The sequence below is a fragment of the Mustela nigripes genome, chromosome 15 (genome assembly GCF_022355385.1).
Source record: "Mustela nigripes isolate SB6536 chromosome 15, MUSNIG.SB6536, whole genome shotgun sequence".
NCBI classification, from domain to species: Eukaryota; Metazoa; Chordata; class Mammalia; order Carnivora; family Mustelidae; genus Mustela; species Mustela nigripes.
Genome location: NC_081571.1, coordinates 27,786,217 through 27,802,659, shown reverse-complemented (window position 1 = coordinate 27,802,659; position 16,443 = coordinate 27,786,217). Strand labels below are relative to the sequence as shown.

The following is a 16,443-nucleotide window of genomic DNA, read 5'->3' as shown; positions in this document are numbered from 1 at the left end:
GTGAAGAGAGGCTAGTGTCCCTAGGCAGTCTTCCAACTGGCTGCGGAAGGCTCCCTGGCCCTGCCCGGCCTTTGCCAGCGGGTTTCTGCTTGTGTGGTAGCAAAGCCTGGGCCTGGGGATCCTTCAAGCTGTCTCTGGAAACCCTGCTGGCTGCCTGTGATGCTTGGCAGTGGGTCTCTAAGTACAGTGTCTGACTTTGACAGGAGTCCTGCAGAGATAAAGCTGTGAGCTAAAGGGGGGGCAGAGCAGCTGGGCGGCTCCAAGTCCAGGAGCCAGGAGCACCCAGGAAACAGCGAGGAATGGGTGCTAGAGGTCCCCTGAATGTAACTTGCATGGAACAATCTGGACTATGAAAATATGTCTGTACATTTCCTCTTTCAATAAATATCTGCCAAATACCTGCTCTGTGCAGGTCCTGGGTTAGATGTTGGCAACACAAGGATTAGGTGTGGCCCCAGCCTGTTTAGTATGGAGGATGGATTCCAGTCACTAGAATATGAAGGGAAATTTAGATCCACAGGAAGGGGGAGAAGAGCTCTCCCTTGGAGAGCCAAGCACAGCCCCTGGAAGAAGTGACACCTGGATTTCCACAGATGAGGAGCCTTTTTTTCATATTCATACAGGATGATTAATCCTTATTCTCTCCATAAAATGTTCTCTCCATCTATGTTGGAGTCAGAGACAACAATAGCTAAAGGACAAATGGGAAGGTCAGCTAATGTTCAGTGAATGGTTAGTCAATGCTAAGTGTTTTATATGCATTATCACACTTAACGTTAGCCACAATCCTATGCAGCATTATTGTGATTTTCTCTTTGTAGATGAGGGAACTGAGATTTTAATAATGGGCTCAGGGTTACCCTGCTATGACTAGGGAAGCCTTACACTTACTCCAGAGCCCGGGGGGAGGGTCAGCAAGGGACACTGCCCCACACTGCAGGCCAACACCGTGTAGGTCTTACTGGAGGCACCTTTCCTTGTGCCTGTGACCACTGGATTTCTGCATCTTAAGGTTCTCTGCTCTCCTTTGGGGTTACGCAGCTCTGACCTCACACCCTTTGCAAGATTTTACCTATGGCTGGGGCTCTTCCTGGACTCTTTTGAGATGTTCTAAATGTTTCTTCTCTGCAATTCTTCACCATCTTGAGGGAAGAGTTAAGAGTGAGAAAACACCTCGAGGGGGATCTTGCCTTTCCCTGCCCCCGCCTCCTGCCTCTGGTGCACGAGGGCTTGTCTTTGTTAGAAGCTCCACACCTGTCAGCCAATCACATTTCGTAAAGCGCTGGCCTCCTTCTAGGTGCTGGAGATGCAAAGATGAAGAGGGGGAAATCCCTGCTCTTACATGACAACCTGTCCTGTGAAAGAAGAAGCCAGTGCATCTCAGAGGCCAGCCTGACCTCCACACTCCAAAGGGCTTATGATCATGGTGCTGTGGGAGCCGGGAGAGGGAAGCACTTATCTCTGTCCCAGAAGAGAAGGGAACGCTGTCCAAAGGCGGTGATACTGACCTTCATTGAGTTACATCTTAAAGAACTAGTTGTAATTTTCCAAAAAGACAGAATGGAAAAGGACCCTCCGTTTCTCCATACAGTGGTACCCCCCTATCTGTGGGGTAGACGTTCCCAGATCCCGAGTGGATGCCTGAGACCACAGATAGTACCAAACCCTACAAATACTATGTTTTCCTTTATATATACACAACTATGGTAAAGTTTAATTTACAATGTAGGCACAGTAAGAGACTGGCAATAGTAGCTAAGAGAACAATTCTAATACTCTGCAATAAAACGGATGTGAGTGTGGTCTCTCTCTCAGAATCTCTTACTGCACTGTACTCGCCCTTCTTGTGGAGATGTGTGATGATAAAATGCCTGTGAGACGAAGTGAGGTGAATGACGGAGGCAGAGTGATGTACAACTAGTAGGCTACTGTTGACCTTTGACCTTCTGAAAATACATCTGAAGGAGGACGTTCTGGTAACTGAAACTGTGGACGCGAAACCATGGGAAAGGGGGGACTACTGGATAAGAGAAAACAGTCCCACGAAGTGAGGAGACAAGCCTGAGAAGATTGCCAAGGAAGCTGCCGGGGTTTGGCATTACTGGCCCTGAAGGCAGCTCCCAGAAGAATTTGGGGAAGTGCCGGCATGGCTGCCTTCCTCTTGTTTCTAGAAGAAAAACCTTGGTGGTCTAGGCTCTCCTTTCTATCTTCAGTCACAATGCTTACAGCATGTCCTCTAGGTAAGACACTCTCCAACCTCCTCAGGCAATAAAATGATTGCACCTAGAAGCCATTTCTGCCTTTTGTATGGACATCGCTTTCTCCTCATATCACCATCTCCCATCTAGAAAATACAGCCCTACAGAGTGAGGAAGGAACTGGACATATTACAAAATGGGAAATGGGGGCCCGGAAAAGTTGCTCCCCAGAGTCTCACAGTGAGTCAGTGATTGGTCTGAAAGGAGAAGTAGAGCCTGGAGAATGCTAGTTTAGACTAGCTAAGATATGGGAAAAACAGAAGTCCATTCACATTTAAACTACCTAATAGAGTAAAAACAAACAAACAAACAAACAAACCTGTTGAAATGCAAAGTCCATGAAATGTGCTTTATAGCTTAGGGAGGTAGGTGGAGAGGAAAATGGGAGGAGGTTCTTCTCCCACACCTTCCAGAATGGCCTGGGCTCCATAGTTGACAGCTTCTCCCATTGCTACCCTGTCCAAGCCAGCAAAAAGGCATGTCAGGACATGGGGAGATAGAGAGGAGAAAGGAGTTGGGGGAAATTGGAAGGGGAGGTGAACCATGAGAGACTATGGACTCTGAAAAACAATCTGAGGGTTTTGAAGGGGTGGGATGTGGGAGGTTGGGGGTACCAGGTGGTGGGTATTATAGAGACCACAGAATGCATGGAGCACTGGGTGTGGTGCAAAAATAATGAATACTGTTATGCTGAAAATAAATAAAAAATAAGTAAATAAAAAAAAATTAAAAATTGAAAAAAAAAAAAAACCAAAAGGCATGTCAGGCATCCCCTAAACCTCATCCAAATGCTAATGATCAGGTGGGGGAGTGGGTTAGCCCATGCATGGGTATTAAGGAGGGCATATATTGCATGGAGCACTGGGTGTTATACGCAAACAATGAATCATGGAACACTACATCAAAAACTAATGATGCACTGTATGGTGACTAACATAGTGTAATTAGAAATAAAGAAAGAAAGAAGGAAAGGAAGGAAGGAAGAAAGAAAAAAGAAAGAATAAATGCTAGTGATCTTGCCTTCCTTTGGGAAGTTATATAATATTTGTATATCTATAATAAATAGGAAGCAGCATGGTATGGTGAAAAAATGATGAGTTTCTATGCAACTGCTTCTTGCTATGTGTTTCTGTACATGTTCCTTAAGTTTTCTGAGCCTCAGTTTCTTCATATGTTCATATGTAAAAAAGGGACATTAGTAATGCAATTTACAGGGCTCACTCTATAGGGCTGCATTAGAATTCAATGAGACAAAGGGTTTAAATTGTATACAACAGTGCTTGGTGAAGGAAGGAAGGAAAGAGTCAAGAAATGAAGGGGAAAATTTTAAAAAAAGAACTTTCATAAAATTATCGTGGGGAACAAACTCAAGTTCCACTATAAATTATATAAAATATTATGTATAGTCACCATCTAAAATCCACACTTAACTGTATGTATGCTGTGTGTGTGTGTGTGTGTGTGTATAAATCTAGATTTCACATCTATGTTCTATCTTCAACTGTCCTTAGGTTGGCTTCTTTGGGCTCTTTTACTACATTTCCCATCCAGAGTCTTTGAAGGCAGTTTCAAAAGGCATTGCAGGAGTGATGGATGCCACAGATGAGAAGCTGGTGGTACTGGTACTGGCTGATCTCAGGTTGACTTGTCAAGGGGCTCTGGGCCTAGCCTCGCCTGAAATACTGACTGAAATACCGAAATGATGGAAAGTACCTACTAACAGTTGAGGAAGTGCGACCCAGAGGACGAAAATGTACAGCAACTTTAAAAGCCTGACCACATCCACCATGAGTCACAAAAAGAAATGACACTCTATGGACCATCGGCCCATACCTCCTCGGTCTCAGGGCTGTACCAGTGCCCGGCGACTGATTCCGTCATCCTGAACCCTACTTCTCTCTGCTCCCTGGTTCTCCAGGCATTTCCTCTATTACTGTTGGAGCTGGAAAACTACCAAGACAATGTGCAGCCCACATTTGTATATTAGCAATGACTTAATAATTCTTAATAATATGACCTCATTTTCTATAGGCTCCATGGGGTAGTTGTTCTAGAACCTCTAACGACAAGCTCATTCTCATAAAAAACAAAATGAGGACTAACAGATACACAAAGGCAGGAGATTTGTATTAATTTGATGGGCTATACTTATCTTCACTCTGTTGGAAGCCACGGTTTGGTTGGCAAATATTTACCAATACCAACTGACAATGGGATTTGTGATAACATTTCATTTGTCAAAAATTTTAAAACACCTTTAAGAAACTGTGACTATAAAATGGGAAAGAGGCAGGGTGTAAATCTTGGCTCTGGCACGTACTGGCTCTGGGACCTCAGATGTAACCTTCCCCAAACCTCAGTTCGGCCATCTGTTATAAGAATAGGACCACATTGACCTAATCTGGCTTTGGTGTGAAAATGGAAGAGTAAATATATGTCAAGGGTTTAGCGCGGCACCTACCAAATAGCAAGGGGCCGGTCAGTCCATAGTGAGGTGTGTAGTAGAGTGAAGTGTGCACAGTGGCTGATGGTGGGGGGGAGAGGAAGAGAAAAAGGAACCCAAGAACAGACCAAGGAAACAGTACTTTCCCCCATTTTACAGAAGAAGAAATGGAGACTTGCTCAGGCTCCACACTTAGTACAAGGCTAGAAAGTGAATCCAAATTTGCTCTCCTTCTGTATACCAATACCATGTTTCATGCAGATAAAGGACAGTCCTACTCCCAAAGTTTAAAAAGCTAACATTAGATACAATGTTAAACACAATATATACTATATACAGTCTATATGATCACCAAACAGATGAAGTATTATAATTGCCTTTCTCTGTGGTTGCTGGCAAGAAACAAAGAGTCAAGGATATTTTGATGAAAAAAAAAAATCTTAATCTGAAAGACAATGAGGGAAGGGGAAAATCTGAAAAATGTCTGCAAGGTGACCATAGTATTCTGTCTTTCCAAAGGGTAGATTTTTTTTATGTTTATAAAGCACTGGAAACAACAGAGAAAGTTCGTCTCCCATTTTTAATATGGAGAAGGGGGTGTGCAGTAAAGCCAGCACCATAGATGTCACTCATTGTGTTTGTAGTTTCACTTAGCACACGTCACCTGGATTTCTCCTTAGGGACCCTTGTGGTGAAGATAACCTGAGCTGATGATGTCAAGGAGGTGTAGAGGACCCAACGTTTTAAAATGCTACACCAGAGGTTAACAAAGACACAAGCTGAATTCTAAATTTTGCCTGAGAAATGGCAAAAGGAAGATGTAAATTTTATACAAATACATCTGTGCACCTCTTAACTTCATATATTTGGATACATAGCTTGCATAAATCTGGGTGCTGACGACCCAACTGGGGGATCAAAATGCAGGCTGTTGTTTAAACGCAAAGTAATTATTCCATTAATTCACTTCCCTCTTGAAAGTACAACCAGAGAAAAAAAGGAAAACACATTATCCAGGAGATTGCAATTCACATGCATAATTCATTTGCCTGTAGAATTTGGCGTCTTAGCTTTTCTGCCTGTGGAGAACATAATCACTTTTCCACTTCAGCTCAGCCACTCAGGAAGGTGTGTGTATATGTGTGTGTGACCGAGAGAGAGAGAGAGAGAGAGAAGACAGAGAATGTCCATCTGTCATACAATTGGTGCTGGACTAAAACAAGAATCAAGACTGCAACCACAGGACTGTGGCTTTGCTAGTTGCTCAGTTTAACATCTTTCCTCCCAGACAAAAACGAATGACCATATTTGAGAAACAAGACTCCTTTTAACTTACAAACGGGCCTGACGCATAGGTGTGGCTCTGAAGCTCACCAAAACTTATTTTAACTTTAAAAGTGGGTCACATTTCCTCCTCTATTTTCAACCCACAATTAAAACACTCTTTCATTCTTTCAGTTTGTAGGATGTCTGTATTTGGCCAATACTGTATAAATATGGGTATATGGACTTCAGCATAAATATTAAATTATTTATTTGTGTCTATTGGTCACAACAATCAGAAAATATGAAGACCATTTGACTGAAAATATTATTCCAACCTTCAAAGATGGGGAACTTTTAAAAGATTTTGAGGTACAAGTCATGTTTTGTGACCCATGCAGAGATCTATAAATTGGTAAAAACTAAATACTTAGTCAAGTGCACAGAGGTGTGGGGTAAATGCTGCTGCTGATGACGGACGAAGAAGAAGTCTGTTTGACAAACGCAAATTATAATATAACTGTACTTATTTGGGATAGATTATGATTATTTGAGCTCAACTCAAGAGCTTTGGTACAAATAAGCCCCATGGTCACTGTCTGTTTATTCCAGGAGAATATTACTTCTCTTGGAACCTAGCAGTTATACAGAACTGATTCAGCTGTGGAAAATTAAAGTAATAAAATATTTGAATGCATTAACTTGTCTTTAAATATGAAGATAACACTCTAACCACCTCACAAGATTGTAGCGATGACTAAATGCATCAATATGGTTAGAAACACTTAGGAAAACACTCAGTCCGAAGTGAGTAATAGGTAACTGTCAGCTATTATTATTAGGGTGAGAAACTGAAATTCTTCCATTCCCCCGCTCTGCTATTCGCTGTGTCTTACAAAATGGAGAGATGACGAAATTACAGGGAAGACTGCTGTAATCACCAAACCTGGCAAACCAAAACAATGGGGACAGTCTGATAGTTTAAGGAAGTTGATTCAGGAGGGAACCGAGGAAAGCCAGAGGAGATGCCATCTGGGCAGCTTGAGGGAGGCGCCCCTAGAATGTGATGGCAACTTCTTAGAACTTCAAAATGGAAACAGTGTGAAATGTGTTGTGTTTTTTTTTTTTAACTTAAAGCTTAAACTTTTTAAAAAATTTTTTTTATTTTTTATAAACATATATTTTTATCCCCAGGGGTACAGGTCTGTGAATCACCAGGTTTACACACTTCACCGCACTCACCATAGCACATACTCTCCCCAATGTCCATAACCCCACCCCCCTTCTCCCAATCCCCCTCCCCCCAGCAACCCTCAGTGTGTTTTGTGAGATTAAGAGTCACTTATGGTTTGTCTCCCTCCCAATCCCATCAAGCTTAAGCTTTTTTTTTTTAAACATTTAGTTATTTATTTTAAAGAGAGAGTGAGAGCGGTGGGAGAGGGAGAGAGAGAATCCCAAGTAGACTTTCCAGTGAGCAGGGAGCCTGATGGGCTCAAACCCATGACCCTGCAATCACAACCTCAGCTGAAATCAAGAGTTGTATGCTTAACGCACTGAGCCACCCAGGTGGCCCGAAACATGAACACTTTTTTGATTTAAGTGCATTGCCACATGGCAAAATAGGGAAACATGAAACTCTTGGAATCGGTTGACGATGGTTAGTTTTATATTTTGGTGGGGCTCTAATTCTAATTTTTATGCCTCCAGGGTTCAATGGGAAGATGCATAGCCTTATTTCAGTTGATTTCTGAGGTTGGGAAACCAGCCGACAAAAAACCCTAAAGAGACCATGAGATTAATATAAATGATGTCACTCTGTTATAAAATCTACTATTAGTCATAAAATCCAGTACTTTTACAATCTTACTTTATAAATTGTGACCCTTCATTAATACAATCTCATGAGCGAGTTTCTTAATTTTATTTCACCTTAACTAATATAAAAATTTGTTTGCCTTTTCTCCTGTATACATAAAAGGTCTTTATTTTGTAAATAACAAGAAGTTGAGTTGAGAACTTTCTAGAATAATCCAAAGTAATTAAGCAAAAGTTAATGGGTTTCCAGTCATCAAAGAAGCCCACTGTCGGTGCAATAGTTTTGCTAAGAGCAGTTAAGTTTTAGCTCAAAGAATGAAAATCATAATTTTGTCTGTTTGTTGTGGTCATCAGACAATTTCTTAAATACACTGAACTCGATATTTAGTGCTTTGAAGCTAAAATAAAGAATAGTGTTTTGGCAAAGAGGAAGCATGGTAGAATACAAAATATTGTATGATTACTGTAGCTCTTTTCACAACAGTCACTGGGGGGTCTCAGTAAATATTAAGAGGTGAAGTCAGAGAAAAGAGTTCCGTGCATATCTAAGGAGCTGACAGAAAATACTTGAGACAATTTTTCAATTTAGTCAGTGTCATTAGAGCAAGAGAAGGAGCTCAGGCTGTCAGCAAACAACAGTATGATTACTGCTATACTTACTCTAAGATCAAAGCCCTAAGCAGGCACACACAGGAGAAACCGTTAGTGGGGGCAAGGGAGACAGGGGAAGGGTCCAGAAGGGAAGACCTCAAAAAGGACACGCTTCCTGACGTGAGTCTGGAAAACTGACCGTAAGTGTTACAAATAAAAGAAAGCAATTGGTGCAACAGTTGGAGCAAAAAAAAAAAAAAAAAAGTGAAAGAGCTTGGAACTTTCTGGCGGCTTGTGGTCTTGTGTACCCAGAACGTGGCCAAGAGAGGATGGGGGAGAGCCAGAGCAGAAGGAAGTGACAAGAAATAAGGTTGGGGAAGTGGTTGAGGCAAGTTGGTGAAGGCACTCAATTCTTTAGTAAAATGATAAATTAAAAGAGAATGCTTCTTTATTCTATTATTACATGAAACCCACAATGATAACTCTTACTTATAAAAATAAAAATGCTTCTGGATTTATTGCCATTTTTTTCCCCTCTTCTTTCTCTCTCTCTCTCTCTCTCTCTCTCTCTCTCTCTCGTTTCTCTTCCTCCCTCCCTTAAAATTGTGAGCACCAAGATCTCTCCAGTCAGCTTCTGAAAAAAGTCTATAATAATCTACATGTGGGAAAAATATGCTGGTGTGGAAGAGGGGATCTAGAATAGACAGCTGCTTATTGAGAAGGAATATGGAGCCGACAATCCTGGCTATCTACCATCCCTCGACCCTCCAAATGCCCAGTGACCTTTGGCCAGTTTCTTCCATGCTGAGTCCACTCCTCAGGTCTAAAGAGCAGTTGAGAGAATTACATGAGATGATGCATAAAGAGTGGCTTCACATTGGAAGGACATAAAAATATTATAATATAATAATATTATTACTTGTCTTCTCTAAGTAGGTAATATTTGAACGACACTTCACTTGCTGGCCTCCTCCCCTTCTTCAAAGGGGTAGGAAAAGGAATTAGAAATGAGATTTAAATACTGAAATTGTTTGCCAAATTACTGATTGTGTCAGGCATACTCCCCATTATAAACTAAAGGAGACAAAATTTAAAATGTGATAATGAAATCATCCCTGAGATAGTGAATGAAAGGTCCCACTACAGCAGTCTTTGTTCAAAGGACAAGACCCAGAGGATTTTTCCCTGAAGTTACTAGGGGTGAGCTGAAATGAAGAGAAAAGGGCATTTTATAACGTATCTGGTTGACACTTTAACAGTCTAAACGTGATTTAAGTCAAGAGACTTTTTTTTTTCTATTTTGAATTAACTTATCACATTCTGTTTTACTTCCTCACAAAGTAAGGAAAATACTGATACAACTTCACATTCTGATTTATTTTGTTCTCACTAATAGTTTTACTGGAAATAAGACAGAGCATTGTTTTTTAAATTTGTTGTTTTCTAGGATGCAGATCCTCCTCCCCAATTTCCACATGCTTGCTAGTATGAAACCATTCAGGAAAGATGTGTAAAACAATATGGATAGCCACATTTTGCCACTTTCAGAAATTCACATTTATGGGCACACAACTAATTCCATTCAAATCTGCGTGTGCAGATGTTCTCTGAAAATGTTTATTTAATAAGAACCAGTTTATGATCAATTTATGTAAGTTTAAAATGAAGACATGGCAAATAAAACACCATTGTCAACTGAGATGGTTTTTCTTTTTTAAGTTGTCCTGAGGAAATAACTTTAGAACACAAGTTGCTCTATTGAAAAAAAAAAAATGGGTTTTGATAAGCATCCTGCTAAATTAATCCATTTCCAGTCCCAATGGCTTTTTATGTTTACCCTCTGTCTATGGTTCTCAATAACTGTTGGATAGGATAATTAAATGAAGGTTGATGCTACAAGACCCAAAGCCTACAATTTCAACAGAGCTTCTGGAGAGACTATCCCATATCAACTCTATCGGGATTTCTGGTTTTTATCAGTCATTTGTTTGGTCATAAGCCTACCCAATAGTTCAGCCAATTCTGTAAAAACAGTACAATTAAGCAAACAAATTGCTTTTATTTTTACAAAATAAATGAAGGAGAGGCCTCTGAGATGCCTTGTGGTTATTAAACACACCCATGAAAAACCGTTGGCGCCAAAATCACTCAAATACCCAGTAACTCACTCAGTAACGTGTGACTCAAGATGTGAATATATCCACTCAAGTACTGCAAAGCAACTTTTTTAGAAAAACAGAACCACAGGAGCTAAAATTAAACTATTCCCACTAGGCCAATGAGCAGCACAATCTAAATGATCAATATGCACTTTCCTGAAAACATTTTAAGGCAGATAAAATCACAGTAAATAGCCTCCCTGAAAGGGACCAAGAGATAAATCAGAACATGGTTTGGTTTAAAAGGGGGGAAAAAAGAGTCATTGGGTAAGCGGAGAAGCCACCCCGGAGAACTGAGGGGCCCCCCTCTGAACTGTAGCTTGGTGGGACAGTTAAACCATGGCAAGGCTCGCATAGGGCTCGAGTGACAGGTGCCGAACCTCTGTCCCCTGAAGGCAGAACCCACAGTCCACAGAAACAGAGCCACGCAATGAGCCAAACATCGTAAGCACTTAGAAACGACAAAACGACAAAAAGACATGAAGAAAATTTACCTTGTAGAAAAACTGTCCTCAGTGGTACTGGTGTGTGACCAGAAACCCCCTTCTTTCTGATCTGCAGAAAAACTTTGTCAAACCCGGGTGTGCAGTCACAAGGCAGGAAGTGACTAGAAGGACAAATCATCAGCCGGGAAAGAAATAGATTTTGTCTTTATAAGGACATTTTACCTAACTTTTTTTTTTCCCCCTTCATGTCTCCTCCCCCCACAGGAATCACCTGACAGAACAGGTCACACTGAAATTCAGAACTCTCTTACCACTTCCTCTTTATAACGCATTTCTCTCTAGCTGTCGCTTAGGCTCCCTGGGCTACTTAAACCTGTCTGATTTCCAGATAACGAGGCAAGGTCAGCTTGCTGCCTTTACTTCTTGCTCTGACCTGGACGGCAAATGCAAAACCCAGGTGCCTGGCTACTAATAGCAAAGACAAACAAATGATTGGTTTTTCGTGGGGTAGCCAGAGGGAAAGGCGGCAGGTACACCTGAAGCAAACTACAAGGGATTTCCTTGGGAAAGCCCCGCCCCAGCCGAAACCTAACCTCACTTGAGTGTCCCTGAACAATGATCTTATTGGAGCAAACAAAACAAAATGGCCTCTTTAAGGGGAAGGGAAGAAAGGGCACGATATTATTTACTCATTCTTTTATTTATAGAACATCTATGTGGTAGTGATCTCTTTAACCCAATTAAAGATTTCAATTATTTAGACGTTTTCTATAAAGAGCCCCAGCAGGTCACACAGGCAGCTGCTAGAGTTAAATGGGTAGTTAGCTAGCTTCCTTCATAAAGATCAGATTTATTTTTTGAATGCACATTTTATAAAATGAGCAAGAGAATTTAAAACAAAAAAAAAACCAAAAAAACAAAAAACACCCTCTACTCTATGTCTAAACCCTGGATGCTGGTCTTGAGGGTGAATTCCCATTTTCAAAAGTCAAGTGCTCAAGTGCCCGTGGCCTCACGGAGGCTGTGAAGGTTGTGTTAGTGCCTAAATCACATTAACTATACATTAAGCGTAATCTCCAGATCACCCCCAAAAGCTGTGCAGCTTCAGTGGTCAGCTACTGAAGAATGAGGATTATGGTTGTGTTTTAATCCGATGATAACTTGATCATGCTTGATCATTCTATAGGCTTCTGTAGCTACAGGGGTCCTGGAACCCCCACTAGTGGGTACTCTGGTTGGGGAGCTGCCCTTACACTTCTTTTGCTTCTTTGATTTCTCCTCTAGAAAGCTCCTGCTTCTGACCTCAAATGTTAAACCAAGATATTTCTGATTTATCTACATCATTAGCTCATGGTATATCAGCTTCTTGGTCAGAACCACATGGAGGCCATCTTGATGAAGAGGGTGGACAGTGTAATGGAAGAGACAGTGGAGATTTGGTCCATTCTGGAAGTGGTTCACCTCCAGAGAACTATCAGCCCTCTGGTGACTCCCGAGAAGATTGAGAGGGTGCATCAGACCCTGTTTTCTCCATTGCACAATTACTCCCAACTAATAGAATGCAGCGGTGTTTCCAGAAGCACCTGAATTCTTTTGGGACACCAAAGAAACACCCGTGCATCATTATGATGGTACCAGTCATGCTACAAAGTGGCCAAATGCTAGTGGTTCCTGCTCTGGTGGGAGCAATCCGCATTCTGGGCCCTGCAGTCAGACTCTCCAGATAATGTCCTGATGGTTTAAGGATGAAAACATATGAAATATGGAGCCCTCCAGTTGGGTTCTATGTCCCAGGTTGGGAATGATGATGAAGGGGATGAAGACCCAGGAGTAACATGTCCTAAAGGGGAACAGAGACTCATTCATTGCATTTACCTGGGAGAAGGAGAGCAGCCCCATCCCGTATCTACTGGTGTCTGGTCATCGGAGATGTGAGGAATTTGTGAGGAAGCACAAGATCTATTTGTGCCTCCTTTCAACAAGCATCAGGGGCCTGTTTGCAGGCCCTGGGGATTCAGAGATGAGTGCGGTACAGTCACTGCTCTCAGGAGCACACAGTCTAGTCGGGAAGAAAACTGTGTACATAAACGAGTGCCACCTAGTAGGGAAAGGGGTGGAAAGGGCCATGGAACACTGAAGCAGGTGAAGATGTGAGCAGAGCTGACACAGGAAGAAGGTGAAACACGTGCGGTGATGACGAGCCATCAGAAGAAGGATTCAGGATTCCAGACAACATCTAGCTTCTAGAAGATGAAAGCCACGGAACCGTGTCACTTTATCACCTGGCTGAGGGAGGTTTCTTCTCCTCAAGCACCAACGCCGCTTCGGCTCCAGCTCAGCCACCCACCAGCACCTCACCCACATCCTGGACTACTCCCTCTGTCAGAATCTTTTTATCTGCCTCCCAGCAGCATCTGTCTCCCCAGATACTGGCCGTTGGTTAGGTCTCAGATCGAGGCTTGTTCAGGGGGCCAGATTTTATCACTGTCAGGGTTGAGAACTTGCCTGTGCATCATGTTAGTAGGCAGAAAACTGACTTTTGGTTTTACTATTACTTTTCTGTTCTCTACAGACCACACACCTCTGACGGCTGACACCCAGAGAGGACCTCTCCCACTCTCCACCGTCCATAAGCCTCTACTGCCACCTCCGCCACCTCTTCACTGGCCTGTCCTTTGCCTTCCCTCGACCGCTACTGCCCTCCCCTACTCCCCCCACCCCTGGGCTGCTCAGAAGCTCAGGGCCTCAGTCCCTAATTCCGTGCCTAATTCTGCATCAGCACAAGTCACAGAAATACAGACTTAGAATTCAGGCTTCCTGCCATCAAATTTCTGCTCAGAGGTACTTTTATTCAATTTCATTAGTTACTGAGACAAGCATTATTAACCGGGGTGTCTCTCGACTTCTAAAATTAGATGCCTAACCTTGTGTGTGTGTGTTCTTCCTGGGTTCCTCATATTACTTATCGTAATATTAAAGAGATCACAGAGCCCTAGACGTTTGCTCCACTTCTCCTGTTGCCTCAATCTCCCACTCCATCCTCCTGCATCCTCCCCACCCCTTATTTGCTGAGATGATCCACGTCATCTGGCCTGAGCATCCTCATCCAGCCTCCTCTGCTCCCACAAGATCCACCTTTTCTTCCTCTTTGAATCTTTAGAGGAGGTGTTCTTGTGTCTTCTCAGTCATTTTAATCCTAATCTTGTATCAAAGCTCATTTTAATCCTAATCTTGTATCTTCTGTTTTCTTAAATACCTTGCTCCATCAACGACTGCATATTTTTCTGGTGTCTTTGATCTCTTACACTCCCTTCACTTCCCCTTCGTGCAGTGTGGGATCGGTACGAAAGGAGGAACACCTCTCCTTCATTCTGTTGTAACCCAACCTCCCCCCCACCCCATCTCTTGATGGGTAGGAAAGCAAAGGAAATAAGATGGGCACAATCCCTCCTCTCTAGAATGTCCCCTGTAGTCAAGGACACAGGAAAAGCCAAGTAGTACTCAGAACAATGAGTTGAAAAGCGAAGTGCCCATGGGAACACACAGCACTAATCCAGACTTGGGGTCTGGAAGGCACACGGAGAGCAGTGGTATGTGTGTTTTGTTTTTTTAAAAGATTTTATTTATTTGTTTGACAGAGAGAGATCACAAGCAGGCAGAGAGAGAGGAGGAAGCAGGCCCCCGCCGAGCAGAGAGCCCGATGCGGGGCTTGATCCCAGGACTCTGGGATCATGACCTGAGCCACCCAGGCACCCCCTATATGTGTGGTTAAGAGATAAGACGGTGAGCTGCTTGTCTGGCATGGGACTCCAGCTCTACAGCTGTATTTGTCAAGTGGCCTTGGGCAAATCACTCATTTCACTGGCCTCAGTTTCCTTTTCTAGAAAATGGGGTAAGAATAGCATCTACTTTATACAATTGTTGTGTAGGTTCAGTTAAATGGAGAGACATAGAGACCACAGTAGAGTGCCTGGCACATAATAAGGGGTACGGAAGTGTTGACTCATCTTTTAATATTTATACCTGTCTCTGGACTAGACTCTGCACCTATATAATTTCATTCATTCCTCACAATGGCCCTTTTAATTTGGTATCAATTTTGTGTTTCCTTCCTTTTTCTTTCTTTCTTTCTTTCTTCCTTTCTTTCTTTTCAGTATAGTTTCCAATTCTTTACTACCTCTTTGCTGTGGAATTCTACCCTGACATCTTTGCTGTGAGACTTTTCAGGACCTCCCACTAGGGTCGGTAAGGAAAGTAGGGTAAACCCACCCAGGCTTATTTCATGTAACTTGCTGGGAACAGGGCATTCGAATGCTATCAGACAAGACACAAACCGGGGTCTTGAATACGCTTTCATGATCTGACCTGGTCTCCTGCGCATCGGACATTTACTGTGAAGATAACACACCTTGGTTTACGTGGAATGAGGAGGTGCTTGAGGTCAACCCGAACCCAGCCCACAGCCCAGGGCGAATCCAGCTGACCCACATTCTGAAGCAGAGCCATCCCGGCTGACCTATAAACCTAGGTTTGTTTTTGTAAAAAAAGTTGAGGTTTGGGAGTATGATGTTAATATTACTAATTCTTTACCAAACTCTCTGACAGAGCTCGAGTACAATTTAAAAAATCAGGAGATGAATCTGTTTCTCTTTTTTTCCTTTTGGAGAGGTGTTTTATAGTGTTGTCTGTCTTCCTGTCTACTCCTGCTGCCCAGGTGCCATCCAGAAGCTCCCCTCTGTCATCACCCCGGGAATCCCCTTCTCGCCTTCTGGGCTGATTCTCCTGTTTCTATACCACACACCTTCCATCTTCTTGATCTACTTCCTTGTTTTACTAAGTACATACTCTAGCAGATTCCTAAGATTACATGGAACATTAATTTCTTGAGATGCTTTATAGCTGAAAACATGTATAGTCTAGTCTCATTCTTGGAAGGCCACACTGGAAATCATTCTCTCTCAAAATTCTGATGGAACTGTTCCAGTATCTGATATCATCCTGATTTGAGGTCCCTTGAATGTTATCTTTTTTTTTTTTTCTTTCTGGAAATACTTGGGATGTTTATGTTATGCCTGACATTCTGAGATTTTATGATATGCCTTCGAGTATGTATTTTTCAGCCACTGAGTGCTAGGCACTCCGTGATTGCTTAATGTGGAAATTCAAATATTTCAGTTTCAGGAAGTTTTCTCTCTCTCTCTCTCTCTTTCTCCCTTTCCTCTGTTTTCTGTGTTCTCTTTCTTCGAGATTAGATTTATTTGGATGTTGGGCTACCTGCCTTGATCCTTTCATTTTATCTGTTTTCCTTCTATTTTCTGTCTCTCGGCCTTTCTATTTTACTGCCAGGGAAGTATTTCAACTTTTTCTTCAAAATTTCCACTGAACATTTTATTTCTTCTTCTTCTTTTTAATAAGTCAAGGGCTCTTTCTTTTTCTCTGACTTGTCCTTTTTCTTTTATAGCAAGGTG

The 16,443-nt window shown here is 42.2% G+C and overlaps 1 protein-coding gene across 2 annotated transcripts in view; it reads right to left on the bottom strand.

Annotated features, from left to right (window-relative positions):
- Positions 1–16,443, bottom strand: part of LCP1 (lymphocyte cytosolic protein 1) — an 84,857-nt gene that overhangs the window by 44,355 nt on the left and 24,059 nt on the right. The window contains exon 1 of one of the 2 annotated variants that reach the window (XM_059378038.1): positions 11,024–11,143. The exons of the other annotated variant lie outside the window; for it this stretch is intronic. The gene's annotated coding sequence lies outside the window, so the exon portion shown is untranslated. Of the gene's footprint in view, positions 1–11,023; positions 11,144–16,443 lie in introns of those variants that run through there. 2 annotated transcript variants of the gene reach the window in all.